The sequence below is a fragment of the Cupressus sempervirens genome, chromosome 3 (assembly GCF_028749045.1).
Source record: "Cupressus sempervirens isolate cs-2001-9-10 chromosome 3, ASM2874904v1, whole genome shotgun sequence".
Classification (NCBI taxonomy): domain Eukaryota; kingdom Viridiplantae; phylum Streptophyta; class Pinopsida; order Cupressales; family Cupressaceae; genus Cupressus; species Cupressus sempervirens.
In genome coordinates, this window is record NC_143120.1 from 345,529,522 (window position 1) to 345,545,946 (window position 16,425).

The window sequence follows — 16,425 nt, forward strand, 5'->3', positions numbered from 1 at the left end:
TGATCTATGCCTAGCGTTTATGATTCCACTGCAACTATTGTTGCTTGCTACCCTTGGATGGCAAAACCATGGTTCCAAATGCTAATCAGTTAAGTAGAATTCTTGTACTTATTTCATCACTTCAATTGGTACATCAATCAAAACTCTCAAAATCAATATCAATACGGATGTTCTCTAATGTGTGTGTGTGTGTGTGTGTGTGTGTGTGTGTGTGTGTGTGTGTGTGTGTGTGTGTGTGTGTGTGTGTGTGTGTGTGTGTGTGTGTGTGTGTGTGTGTGTGTGTGTGTGTGTGTGTGTGTGTGTGTGTGTGTGTGTATATATGTATATATATGTATGTTCATACATATATACATGCATATATATACATATATACATACATATACATATACATATGTATGTATGTATATATGTATATATATTTATGTATATACATATATACATACATATATATACATATATATATATATATATATATATATATATATATATAAGCAGAATTTTGGTACTTATTTCATCACTTAAATTGGTACATCAATCAAAACTCTCAAAATCAATATCAATATAGATGTTGTCTGATATATATATATATATATATATATATATATATATATATATATATATAGTGGCCAATGGCTTTTAAAGGCAAGCATATATATATATATATATATATATATGCTTGCCTTTAAAAGCCATTGGCCACTATACATGAAAGCATTGGAGAGTGTTGGATTCCAAGGAGAGATTGTAGTACTCTTGATTTGTTAGGGGTACTCTTTCATTTCTTTCTGTAGATTTTTAAAATGGTATTAAAGATAACAACAATGATTACACTAAAAATTATCTTCCCCGAATCAATTTTGTTGATACTCAATCTTTCGATAGGTATTATATTCATATTCTACAGAGAACAAAGAGGGGACGGAGATTATATAGTGGAATTATCCCTTGGACAGTATTATGGTATATCAACAAAATCTAATAGATCTTCACTTAATACAATTTAGGTAGTGGTTGAAACAATCAAACATACATTAGTTTAGTTGATTTGAACATGTTGTCTAATTAGATATAGTCCTAAACTAGCCACTAGATTCCATGGAGCTATTTCTATTCTCATTTTTGTCATTATAGTGATAAGGTTTTCTCTACGTTCAAGCCAACAGAGCCAACAGAGCTATTTGTATTGTTACTACTACCGTGATGATGATAGGGTTTTTTACTGCATTCAGCCATGCGAGACATGCTACCACCACTAAGGAAACAAGAGTAATGTAGCTTTCATGAACATATTTTTAGTTAGTGTTGTTAAGGTAGTATAAATTCATTTGCTATAATGGTTGTGGTAAAATCACAAACATTATGAGACTGATCAGAACAGGTTTTTGGAGCACTAGTTCTATAGTGGTTGTAGTTTCTGATAACAAAAATTTGTGTAGATTTATGCTTGTCTACATCTTTCTAATGTAGAGTATTTTTTTATAGGAATTAAAATGGTTTGAAAGTTTGTAGTGCTTTACAGGATATCAATCTTACCTTGTGTGCATTCAGCAAAGTAGTAGGTTTTCCTTGCTACCTCATATTTCTCCTAGGTTCTTCGAAAAATCAAATTCAATATACATAACTTTTTTTTATTTGAGCTCTGATCATTGAAAATGCTAAATTTAAAGCTAGACAGCATGATGAGGATTCTGTATTTTAAATTTCTAACAATAAAACATGAGATTTTAGGTTGAATTTGTGGCTTGAAGTTCAGTTTATGTCCATTTCTCATTTGCTTGTATATTTACAACCAAGGTTCAGATTATGCTTATTTTTTGTGTGCTTTTCAAGGCCTACCCCTACCCCACTCCTATATTTTAAGGGTAAATTTAAAGACAATTTATGTAATCCACTTTTAATCATGCTTTGATTATTTCCTCTCTCTCTTCTGGAGCTCCAAATAAATTACAAGCTGATAGTATAGGTTGATGAGTCTGGCTTTTTAGTATTTTACACTTGCCAATTCAATTTGTTTAAAAATTTTAAAGACCCCTTTATCAAATCCATCTTGGAAATATTCTACAAGGATGATATTTCATGAGACCACATTTTATTAAGGCATCTTACCAAATAGTTCACATGCCTTATCCATGCTTCTACTTGTTGCATGCATGTTTACAAGGGCATTTTCATCCTTCGTGCTTTTGATTGATGCCCATGGCTTATTCCAAAGCTACCATATTGGCATAGTGAAGAGGATGTTGGGAATGGTTGTGGAATTTGGCTTCACACTTGAAGATTGTAGTAGCTTGCAAGTTTCTAAATCCTTTTCATGAATGTAGTTTGCATTAGATTGCATATTGTCAAATTCCATTAGATGAATCCTCTTTGAATGATTCTAGAAAATAGTTCATGTGCCTTGCCTATGCTTTATTGTTTTGCATACATGTCTACTAGGGCAGTTGCAATGGCACCATTTGGAAAACCTCACTAGATTTCTATGCACTACACTCCAAGCTAGCTAGACTGTATTATGTCTTATATTGCATGGTAATTTTTGCAACACAAGTTTATGCATGTATCCACCAAGATAGCTAAAAATGAATATAAATACTATGCAGTCCCTCCCAAAATGAATATAAATACTATACATTCCATCCCAATTGAAATCTATAAATTTCATTGCGACAATCAATAAAAATTCAATTTTTTGTTTATGATATATAGTCTTCCATCTGGTGAATACCCTCCAATATGGATGATTATGGGCTATAAAGTGGTAAATACATCATGAACTTGCTCTACCATTTCCTTCCTATGTTTCTAGTAATAAAACTACTAATTCACAACTTCTAAAACATTTTGGAAATGATTTAACATTGGCAGAGTTTTCAAAGTTGGGGTAGGCTTAATCTGCTTGTCCAAGGTGTAAGTATTATACAATAAAATTTGGTGACTAAGTTTTCTAAATATTTAACTTGTTCAAAACATCTGTGCATTTTAGAAAATTCAATGATTAGATGATTTATTTTAGTGAATTCCATAGGGAAGATGATAGAAATCAAAGCTTACTTGGTTCACCTTCTGTCTAATTTATCATACAGTAAATCGTCCTTATACACCTTTGCATAATTTACATCAAAAAATAGTTAACATGTGAGTAGCTCCTAATTGAAAAGTGGGTAAAGCTTAATCCAAACCTGATGCCTTGCTAGGTGATTAAATTTTGGACTGACACTAAAACTCATCATATTCTAGAACTCCATGGTGAAGACAATAAGGGCTTCAACACCTAATGTATCTCTATTTTGCAATGCATATTTTCCCTGAGTTTTAATCAGAATTATTGAAGTTGTGCATCAATATTTTTTGTCTATTTTTATGTTATATAATTTTTTTTTCGATTAATTTTTGTTTAAATGTATTCTTCTTTGAAAGAAGTGATGCATTTGAAGTGACTCAAAAGATGTTAGGAAATGATTTGGGCATCTAGACACTACTAAAGTCTATCATATCATCCATATTTCAAAGAAACATGTTTGGTATTATAGGGTAAAAGAAACTAACCAAGACACTGACAAAGTATTGTGTTTGAGATGTTCTAGATTGGTATGACTGAGGTAGTGGAGAAGAACACTTTGATACAAAGCTCAATCATTTTTCTCATTAGCCCTATCAAATCAAGAAAATAACTTTAAATTAACAAGATACAACTTCTCACATCAAATATTATTCAAAAAGACACTAATAACTTCTCCCAACTAGGAACAACACTAGGGTTCACTCAACCATTTCTCTAATTCCATATATACAAGACCTTAAAATGGTGAATCAACACTCCACATCCACTTTTCTCTGCATATTAAACATACCCACTCTTTGTTTATTATGATGTCAACATTTACTTGGTTTTGATCATTCACGCACAGACTCCCTACGAGAGCTCTTTAACCTTAGGCCCTAGATGATATATGATTTTGTTCTCAAAGTCCCATTTATCTTATCAATGGGAAAAACTCCTTTCTATATTACAATGACCAAACAACTTATGAAACATTGACCCAAACCAAAATGCAATCTTGTTACGATCCTCATTGTCTATATCCACCAACATTATAGGAACAAGCAGTTTCTATTCCCTTTCACTGAATGACTTCCATTCCAACTCACTCTAGAAGTAATTATGAACATTCACAAGGAATTTTTCCTATTCTCCATACACCTGATTCATTATAGATAACTTCCTGATCAAAGAAAAAAATTACCTTCTTGTTGGTCGTCTTTGATAGGCTCATGGTAATGGTGGAATAGACATAAAAATTACTAATAAATGAAACAATAATTCTAAAGGTTTGGAAAGAAAAACTAATGACAAGTGATCTTTATAGTTGGACTATGGACATCATTGAAATTAAACTACAACTTAACCTTAAAAATGGAGGCAACTCATTTTCTTACAAAATCGGCAAAATAATGTCAAAGTCTATGCATATTTGTACCAGAAGATATATACCAAGTAGAAACATTCACACCAAGCCTATTCACATCTTGAAATTCAAGATCATTGCCTCATTTAGAACCCATGTAAATTACTACTATCTATAAATAAAATTGAGAAGAATTTCATCTAAGCAGAAAACTTGATCCAAAAACACTACAATTAAATTTGGTTCTAAGATTATTTCCCTCAACAATTATGAAGGGAAAAGAAATGCAAGCATCCAAGTTTAATACAAAAGGGAAAAAGACATCTTGAAGATTGATAATGTTTAGAATGAAAAAACATATTCGTATAAGTTATGAGGATATATTGAAAATTGACAATTTAAACATCTTGATTTATTCCATAATTTAGGAGTTGGCTTTGCAACACAACACTCCTCTTATCTAACATATAGACTTTTTTTGAAAAGCTCCCTCTTGATCTCTACTATCTCAGAGACTTGTAGAGAAGCTCCCTCTGAGTAGCATCTCCTCTTCTTAGAAGAAATTAACCACCAAACAATATGAGTCTTCATTCCTCAACGTGTGTAACTTCATCATAGGTTACAATATCTAGTCAAGATGATGCTGCAAGCTAGAGATGTAGCATTGATTGGTGTTCCTTTGGCTTATGATCTTGTGGTGAGGAGTCCAATAGTTATACTAGTGAGAAGTTTTCCTTGGGAGATGATTTGTGGCTTCCTTTCACTATATTTTGACATGTTTTGTACTTTTTTTGATATTATGCTACATATTGTAATCCTCTTTGTGATATCCTTGATATGATATAAATCAAAATCTTCTATTTGTTGATGATTTGAAAGTTAAAAATTAATTGGCAATATGATATTCAATGCTCAAAATGAAAACTTCAATTTGAAATATTCAATTATGCTATATTTTGTATTTGGTATGTTGCAATTTTGCTATGTTTAGTATATTACAACCCCCAACCCCTATCCTCAAATTGAAGCCCATTTTTTCCTATCCTGGAAACATGTTCCCTAGTACTTGTGTTACATTGATTTATTCCATGTTTTCTCTATAGTATACTCGATTATTCTTTAATAATTGAATCCTTGCTAGAGATCTACTATGACAATACCCTTGAATGTCAAATGACAACAATCATATTAGGATTTGTGTGAATCACTATTCATCAAACATGGGTCAATGAGTTTGACTCAAAAACTACATAGTTAAATCTTGATAGCAATATCACCACATATTAGGATAAATTTACAAATAGGTTTATGTAGAAGCTCTTTTAACTAATTAAAATTATTTTAGGATTTAATCAAGATGGAAGTTTTTCATAAATATGCACAACTGAACTATTAAAAAATAATTAATAGCTATAGCCCATAATTGGGCCATTGTATAGTACATGGAGATCAATACAAATTACTACAAAAGAGCACGATTGGTAAGGTGTAAAATTTTTTAATATTGTGAATTGTAGCTTATCTTTTGTTCATGTACAGGTCAGCACTATTAAGAGTTTTTAATAAAAACTTGTGAGTTTGATTCAAGGCCCCCCTAGAACAAGAAAAACTATTGCATCTATAGCTATAGTATATCATTTAACAAAGTAGGGTCAAGGCCAGGTAAAAAGGCATGCATTTTGGATGGTTTTGATTTGTTGTTGATTGTTTACAATTTCTAGTTAATGTATTAAACATCAAACAACTAATATGTGTTTCACAGGTGTTGGTATGTGCTCCTAGTAATGTGGTTGTTGACCAACTTGCAAAGAAAATTAGTGTGAGGCTTAAATGTATGTTTGGTATATATTTTTCCTAATTTAATATGTTAAGTGTTGATGAGAAAATCTTCTACTATGTTTCGTAAAAGATGTGTTTATTAACTGGTTGAAAGTTCCCTCTATGTATTTGAGGGTGCATTGTTACCTTACAATTAAAGTCAAAAAACATATTATAGAATTGAGGTGTCCATATGTACCATATGAATGCACATTTCTTTATTTTATATGGCTAATGGTTTTCAAAGTTGAAAGGTTAAAAGTATTTTAGCTTAGGTAGTTAAGTTTTGATGTCACAGTGGCTTGTCTTTCATTTTTTGACAATATGTTGTACCATGCTTACATGCTTAGATGTACTCAAATATTATTATAATATATTCATTTATTTGGTTTTAAAGGTTGTTAGGCTATATGCCAAATCAAGGGAGGTAGTTAGTTGGCCAGTTGAGCACCTAACTATTAGAAATGTTTTTGAACAACTGGGAGGGGGGTGGCGGGGGGGGGGGGGTGAATCCATTATTCAAGGTCAAAATTTCCAATTTAAACTTTTCATCAAGTAAAGTGTGCCCATCAAACTATTCATGCATCCAAACTTAAACATTTTTATTCAGCAAGTTACTATAAATCAACATGCAAACATAACACATGAAAAGATCAACACATAACACAGTGATTTACGTGGAAACCCAATTTGGAAAAAACCACCAGTAACATGCTACTCAATTCTCACTCTTCTAAAGTGATGCCCTATGAAAGACCTACCCTATTAAAGGCTAGAGCACGTTGTTAAATGTGACCTAGTTAAAGGATTTAACCACCCTATTAGAAGTGGGCCTGGTTAAAGGACTTCAAAACATTTGCTTAGAATGTCACCCTATTAAAGGATTTACAAATGGCTATCAAACCAACCTAAGACCATAGAATTTTCCTTTACCTTGACTGATACAATTGCTAGATAGTAACAATAAGGGGTTTTGACCTAATTACAGCATACAACTTAACTTGCAAATTTCATATCACTTTTTATCTCCTCTTCATTTGCCTAGCTTTTAGTCTCTACAACTCTGACAACTTACCCTACTTTCAAGCCTTGTATCCTTAAGTCTCCATGCTCAATGTACTAGTGCAATCATCTCTCTCTGACCACTTACTGAAGTAGAGTCTCTGTACTCTGTTCTTCCTTGTCCTAGATGCCTTCTCCTTGACACCCTTCAACCACTTCACAATTTGGCACACTAGCAGCTCTTGCTTCTTGGCCTATGACTCCTTAAATAGAAGTCTGAAATTTCTTTTCCCGCTCGATTCATCCCTCCTTTAATTTCAATTTGTATGGATTAGGTAGGATTCATTGAATCTAACCCATATTTTGTGCCTTCTAGAAACATCATGAAGAATCCTCTTGAATTTGCTCAAAAATGATTTACATAGAATTCTATGCCACCAGCTCATCATCCTTGTCCTCTGATTGGTTTACAAAATTCAAGGTAACAACTTTGTCAACTTAGATTTGGAAAATCTTTGACATTTCCAATAATACAGTAGGTTGGCACTATTGAAATTCTGGTGCTTGGCACATACTATGTTACTTGGTATCAATTATGTTTTACTAATGCTTACCACCTATTGTGTTACTCAACATCCACTAAAGTTTTTCTATTTTCTCATCTCCTTCTATATCACTTGGCACTTGAACTTCACTCGACACCTGAAGTTCACTCAGCACACACTAGATTTTCCATTTGTTTGGCTCCAACTAAAAATTTTCTCGACTTAAACTAGCTTGCTCAGCACCCACTGATGAACTTAGTTTAAGCTTTGCAATTACCCTTGTTACAACTTATACTTCTAATGTTTCTAAGTGTGGCCAACCTCTGTATCTTAAAGTATGTTATCAATACATCATTTAACCAATGTTTGAACTAATCCTTGCACTTCATTACAAAACCATAACTCAACCTTTCCCTTAGGTGCTCTTGTTACATCTTGTTGATTAAATCCTCTTCATCAATCAACTAAGTGATAGTACTTAGATCTTACAAGTGATTGTCATTCCTAAAAATAGCAAGTTTGATATCAATGACAAAACAATGATTGAAAACATTCTTTCAACAACAATCTCCATCTTTCAATCAATCTTCTTCTTACAATGATCTTTTCAATTAGATTTCTAACAATCTTCCTCTTTGAAATTGATGGCAAACCAAACTAATCAACCATTAAACCAAACTATTCAACCATGTTATCAAAATGCTAACTAGGTTAGAACAGTAAGTTAAATGCCAAAAAGAAAATTGGATTACACAATTTCTTCCTTTCTTGGTCTACTATCTTGATTGCTTTATGCTAACTTCTCCCTCTTATTTGTTGTATCCTTTTTCTTTCCTTTCTTCCTTCTTACATTCTCTCCCTTTGTATGCATTGCTCATCTTTTGCTATTCTCTATTCTGATCAGCTTCTTCATCTTCTCCTTCAACTGTTGATCAGTTTCTACATTTTCTCCCTCAATCTTCATTCTTTTTCATTCTTTATCTTCTCCCTTTATTCAATTGAATGATGTTGATCAGTTTCTTTATCTTCTCCCTCTTTGACAACAATGCCAAAGACATACTATTTCAGCATCTTAACATGCAAGTGTAGAATTTGCAAGCTCTTTCAATTTCTCCCTCTATCAACTTTCTTGTGACTAATTTCGTAGCTTCGCAGTTTGATTATTTTAGGCATGAATCCTAAAGTAAGTATCATCTACATCAATGTGCAATATTTCAACAATCAACTCATTTGATGCAGGGTAGTCTTGCTTTTTCTTCAAGTAGTCTTGGCTAGGGTTATAACCCCTAACTTACCTATAAGGTAGTCAAAAGAATCTTTAGGTAGTGCTTTTGTGAAGATGTTAGTAATTTGTTCCTTTGAAATTATATATTCCATCTTCACTTGTTTTTCTTCCACCAATTCTCTTACATACTGATACTTAATTGCAATATGCTTGGTTTTGGTATGCATTACAGGATTCTTCAATATGTTGATGGCACTTGTATTATCACAATAAAGTATCATAGGCTCATTTACCTCTTCCTTCATACCTTGCAGTAGATGTTTGATCCATACAATGTTTAGTGCAAGTGATAGTGGCTGCAACATATTTAGCTTCTACTATGGACTTTGAGGTAAAATTTTTCTTTTTACCGGTCCAAGTAATCAATATTTTCCCTAAGAAGAGTGCTCCTCCATTGGTGCTTTTTCTATCATCAATATTACCTCCCCAATCTACATTAGTGTAGGCTCTTAGCTCAAAATTTTCACTTTTCTTGTAGTACAAACGAAAGTCATCAGTTCCTTTTAGGTACCTTAATATTCTCTTTACTACCATCAAATGATTTTCTCTTGGAGTTGCATAAAATCTTGTCACTATTCCAACTGCTAATGCAATGTCTAGTCTACTATGTACAACATATTGCAACTTTCCAATCATTGATCTATATATTGTCTGATTTACTTCTACTGACCCATCATTCTTGAATAACTTATGTCTTGTTACCAATTGTGTGTTGACTAGTTTTGAGTCTTCTAATCCAAATGTCTTAAGTATCTCCTTGATGAATTTGGATTGGGTCACAAATATGCCATACTTCAGTTGATTTACTTGCAAACCAACAAAGAATTTGATTTCTCCAAACATTGACATTTCAAACTCATGTTTCATTTGATCAACAAAATCTTTGCATAGAATATCTTCTCCTCTAAATATTATATCATCAACAAAGATTTCAGATATCAAAATTTATTTACCTTTTTCTGCCCTGATATACAAGTTATTGTTGTCATTTGTTCTCTCAAATCCTATCTTAACAAGATATTTGCGCAGTCTCTCATACCATGCTCTAGGTGCTTGCTTCAAACCATAGAGTGCCTTATGCAGTTTGCAAACCATATCGTTGTTGTCATCATCAACAAATCCCTCTACTTGTTCTATGTAGAATTCCTCTTCCACTATACCATTTAGAAAAGTAGACTTCACATCTATTTGGTAGACTTTGAAACCTTTGTAAGCAGCATAAGCAAGTAGTGTTCGTACTCCTAGTCCTCCTTCTTGCACATAGCCTTTGCAAACTAGTCTAGCTTTGTTTCTAGTTATCTCACCATGCTCATAAAGTTTGTTCCTAAACACCCATTTGGTACCAATTACATTCTTATCGTTTGGTCTAGAAAATAGGGTCCAAGTTTTGTTCTTCTCAATCTGATCTATCTCCTCTTCCATAGCTTTATACCAGTCATCATCTTGTAGTGCATCTTTCACTATTTTAGGCTCAATCTTGCTCAGCAGACATGATTCATTCCTTAGTCCATTCCTTGTCATTGGTCTTGCATCCTTGTCCCCAATGATTTGATATGTAGGGTGATGTCTCCTTACATACATGGCTAGTCTTGATTCTATCCTTCTTCCATGTGTTCTATTTTTAAAATTAGAATGTGCATTTCCTTCATTATGCAACTCGGCTTCTAAATGTAGCTTGGCATTCACTGGTTGTGACTTGGCAAATACTAAAATTTATTGTTGATTCTTAACTTGATTGGTAGCATCATCTTCAACAGTCATTCCTTCATAGAAGTATACAAAAGATCTATAATCTTATGATTGCTTGGATTCATCAACTTGGACTTCTATATGCTCATCAAAATTTACATTTGCACTCTCCACAATCTTGTTAGTGTTAGTATTCGAACAATTATATGCTTTTCTTCTAGTGGAGTATCCAAAGAATATATCTTCATCACTTTTTGCATCATACTTGCCATTTCTAGTATCTTTAAGAATATAGCATTTACAACTAAATACTTTGTAGTGTTTAACATTAGGTGAGTGACCATACCACAATTCAAAAGGTATTGCATTTGTACCTTTCTTATCTTGGACTCTATTCAGAGTGTAAATAGTAATGCTTACAGCTTCTCTCCAGTATTTTAGAGCAACATTTTTCTCCATCATCAAGGTTCTGGCACAATCTATCACTAATCTATTTCTTATTTGTACAATACCATTCTATGGTGGATTTCTTGGTAATGATGTTTGTCTCTTGATTCCTTTATTATTACAGAATATCTCAAATTCTTTTGATGTAAACTCTCCTCCTCTGTTTGACCTTAGGCACATCAGACTCTTTCCTATTTCCTTCTCAACTCTAGTCAAATACCACTTAAACATTTGAAATGCACTAGATTTTTGCTTCAAGAACATGGTAGTCATCATCCTGGAATAGTCATCTACAAATAGCATTATGTATATGTCTCCTAGGTAGCTTTGTACTTCTATTAGACCAAATAAGTCTCTATGGACTAGCTCTAGTACTTCTTTGGAAGTGTATGTTTTTCTTTTGAAACTAAACTTAGTCATCTTTCCTAGTTGACATTGTTTGCACATTGTGTTATCAGGTTTCTTTAGTTTAGGCAAACTTCTAACTTTCTTCTTTTTGTTGATGCTAATCAAATTGTCAAAGTTAACATGACACAGTTTTTTATGCCATAACCAAACATCATCAATTTTAACAACAAGACAGGTTGCATCTTCCATATCTAGATAAAACAAGTTATTCCTAGTTTTTTCACCTTTTCCTATTAGATTTCCATTAGTGTCATAGATTTTGGTAGTTTTTGTTTCCAAATTCTACTTTGCAACCTGCATTGCCTAACTATGATACACTCAAAAAAAATTAGTTCAATCCTTCAACATAGTATGCACTATCACATGAAATTTTCTTAGTAGGTTTAATGAAACCTTTTCCTTTGATTTGACATGAAGCATCATTTCCAAATCTAATACTATTTCCATCCTATTGAGAAAAGGTAATAAACTTACTTTTATCTCCTATCATGTGATGTGGGCATCCACTATCTATGATCCACTTTTCATTTTTGTTCACACGAGTTACCAATGTTGTTGCTTCAGCTTCATCTGACTCTTCCTTCATGGCCACATAGACTACTTCATCATCATTCTCATCAGAATCTTCTTCAACAATGTAGCATTTTTTGTCTTTGTCCTTGTAATCTCTGCTATCATCTTCTCTTTTGTTCTTGTACTTGTTTCCTTCTTTGTAATTTTTCTTATGTGTACACCTTGTAGCAATATGACCTACTTCATTGTAATTGAAACAAATTATAGGAAATTTACCTTTAAATTTACCTTTGCCTCTATGGAATCTTCTTGCCAGTAGTACTTCCAACTGTTCCACATCTTCTTCATTTGTATTGTTATCATTGGATGCATGTTTTCCTTTTCTACTCTTCTTCTTTGATTTCACCTCTTCAGTGTCTTTTAATGTCAGCTTGGCCTTGAAAGCAGATTCAAGGTTCTTAGGTCTGTAGTTATCAAAGTTGGATAGTTCAAACGCAGTAAGTTTTCCCACTATTCCTTCAAAGGTTAATGTGTTTCCTTGTACACACCTTAGCTCTTGGATGCTTGAAACTCTAATAGCATTGATAGGGAGAAGGGTTCTCAAGTATTTGTTGTTGATAGTTTCTTCTTCCAACTGACCACCCAAACTTCTTATTGCACTTACCACTTACCACTTCTTATTGCATCTTCCATATCTAGATAAAACAAGTTATTCCTAGTGTGTTCACCTTTTCCTATTAGATTTCCGTTAGTGTCATAGATTTTGGTAGTTTTTGTTTCCAAATTCTACTTTGCAACCTGCATTGCCTAACTATGATACACTCAAATAAATTAGTTCAATCCTTCAACATAGTATGCACTATCACATAAAATTTTCTTAGTAGGTTTAATGAAACCTTTTCCTTTGATTTGACATGAAGCATCATTTCCAAATCTAATACTATTTCCATCATATTGAGTAAAGGTAATAAACTTACTTTTATCTCCTATCATGTGATGTGGGCATCCACTATCTATGATCCACTTGTCATTTTTGTTCACACAAGTTACCAATGTTGTTGCTTTAGCTTCATCTGACTCTTCCTTCATGGCCACATAGACTACTTCATCATCATTCTCATCAGAATCTTCTTTAACAATGTAGCATTTTTTGTCTTTGTCCTTGTAATCTCTGCTATCATCTTCTCTTTTGTTATTGTACTTGTTTCCTTCTTTGTAATTTTTCTTATGTGTACACCTTGTAGCAATATGACCTACTTCATTGTAATTGAAACAAATTATAGGCAATTTACCTTTAAATTTACCTTTTCCTCTATGGAATCTTCTTGCCAGTAGTACTTCCAACTGTTCCACATCTTCTTCATTTGTATTGTTATCATTGGATGCATGTTTTCCTTTTCTACTCTTCTTCTTTGATTTCACCTCTTCAGTGTCTTTTAATGTCAGCTTGGCCTTGAAAGCAGATTCAAGGTTCTTAGGTCTGTAGTTATCAAAGTTGGATAGTTCAAATGCAGTAAGTTTTCCCACTATTCCTTCAAAGGTTAATGTGTTTCCTTGTACACACCTTAGCTCTTGGATGCTTGAAACACTAATAGCATTGATAGGGAGAAGGGTTCTCAAGTATTTGTTGTTGATAGTTTCTTCTTCCAACTGACCACCCAAACTTCTTATTGCACTTACCACTTCTTTCATTCTAGAGCCATATTGAGCAGCATTTTCATTTTCCTCCATTTTCATGTCATCAAACTTTCCTTTGAGGCTTTCTCTCTTTACTTTCTAAACATTATGATCTCCTCCATAGATATCTGATAGGGCTTTCCACATCTTGAATGTAGTATCACATCCTTTGATGTCATCAAATCTAGCTTAACTAAGTGCAGAGGCAATCTCCAACATTGCCTAATTGTGCTCCCTCCTCTTGTTCAAATCATCTACAAATAGGGGTCTAGCTAGGTCTACATGCTCTACTCCAATTGAGGTTTTGGCATAATCACCTATTGATCCAAGGTGCAATTTCATCAGGCTCAACCATGCAACAAAGTTGTCTTTGTTGAGCTTGGGAAATTCTCTCTTGGACATCTTGATCTTCCTACTTTTAGTACCTTGAAACTAAATCAGTAGATGACTCTAATACCAATTGTTAGAAATGCTTTAGAATAACTAAGAGGGGAGGCTAAATTAGTTATTCAAGGTCCAAATGTTCAATTTAAAATTTTCATCAAGTAAAGTGTGCCCATCAATCTATGCATTCATCCAAGCTTAAACATTCCTATTCAACAAGTTACTATAAATCAACATGCAAACATAACACATGAAAATATCAACATATAACATAGTGATTTACATGGAAACCCAATTTGGGAAAAACCACCAGTAACATGCTACTCAATTCTCACTCTTCTGAAGTGATGCCCTATGAAAGATATGTCTAGTTAAAGGCTACAACACTCTGTTAAATGTGACATAGTTAAAGGATTTAACCACCCTGTTAGAAGTAGGCCTGGTTAGAGGACTTTAGAACATTCACTTGGAATATCACCCTATTTAAGGATTTACAAATGGCTATCAAACCAACCTAAGTCCATAGGATTTTCTTTTACCCTAACTGATACAATTGCTAGAGAGTAACAATAAGGGGTTTTGACTTGATTACAACATACAACTTAACTTGCAAATTTCATATCACTTTTTAGCTCCTCTTCATTTGCCTAGCTTTTAGTCTCTACAACTCTGACAACTTTCCCTCCTTTCAAGATTTATCTCCTTGACTCTTGATGCTCAATGTACTAGTACAATCATCTCTCTCTAACCACTTATCAAAGCAAAGTATCTGTGCTCTGTTCTTCCTTCTCCTAGATGTCTTCTCCTTGACACCCTTCAACCACTTTACAATTTGGCACACCAACAGCTCTTGATTCTTGGCCTATGACTCCTTAAATAGAAGTCTAGAATTTCTTTTCCTACTTTATTCTTCTCTCCTTTAATTATAATTCGTATGGATTAGGTAGGATTCATTGAATCTAACCCATATTTTGTTCCTTCTAGAAACATCATGAAGAATCCTCTTGAATTCACTAAAAAATGATCTACATAGAATTATGTGCCACAAGCTCATCATCCTTATCCTCCAATTGGTTCACAAAATTCAAGGTAATAACTTTATCAACTTAGATCTGGCAAATCTTTGACATTTCCAATAATGTAGCAGCTCAACACTATTGAAATTTTGGTGCTTGGATGATACTGTGTTACTTGGTATCAACTGTGTTTTATTGATGCTCAGCACCTATTGTGTTACTTGGCATCCACTAAATTTTTTCTATTTGCTCGGCTCCTTCTATATCACTCAACACTTGAACTTCACTCGGCACCTGAAGTTCACTCGACACACACTAGATTTTCCATTTGTACAGCTCCAACTAAAAATTTGCTTGGCTTAAACTAGCTTGTTGGGCACCCACTGATGAACTTAGTTTAATCTTTGTAGTTAACCTTGTTACAACTTATACTTCTAATGTTTCTAAGTGTGGCCAACCTCTATATCTTTAAGTATGTTATCAATACATCATTTAACCAATGTTTCAACTGATCCTTGCACTTCATTACAAAACCATAACTCAACCTTTCCCTTAGGTGCTCTTGTTACATCTTGTTGATTAAATCCTCTTCATCTATCAACTAAGTGATAGTACTTGGATCTCATAAGAAATTTTCATTCCTACAAATAATAGGTTTGACATCAATGACAAAATAATGATTGAAAACATTCTTTTAACAAAAATTTCCCTCTTTCAATCAATCTTCTTCTTATAATGATTTTTTCAATCAAATTTCCAACACTAACACTTCATTACTGAGTATATTTTTGAACATGGTATTTAATTTGTTTTCGCTAGATTATCCCCCAGCATTCCATGTAGCTTGTGTAATATTGTTTTGCTTGTTCTCTTATGTAGGTTAGGCACCTGGATACTTTAGACAAGAGTGAATTGCATAGACTTTAGCAATTGAAAGATGAGCAAGGTAAGCAGTTCAAATATAATTTCACTTGCTACCCTATTTTTCATGTCATTTGATGTATATCCTATCTGAATCATGTTATACATAGATTGAAATTCCCTATATTACAGAAGTCACTTATACTTTTAATGCATTTTATCTACAATTGTTGAAAATTGAATTAGTTTGGAATATCCAATAACTATAATTTTGTTAGTTGCACAAATTTTTGGGTGGTTTTGGAGATGTCTTCTAATCTTTAGGGGGATGGCTTAGAAGTTAGGATGCAGGAAAAAGTTCTATGGAAAAAATG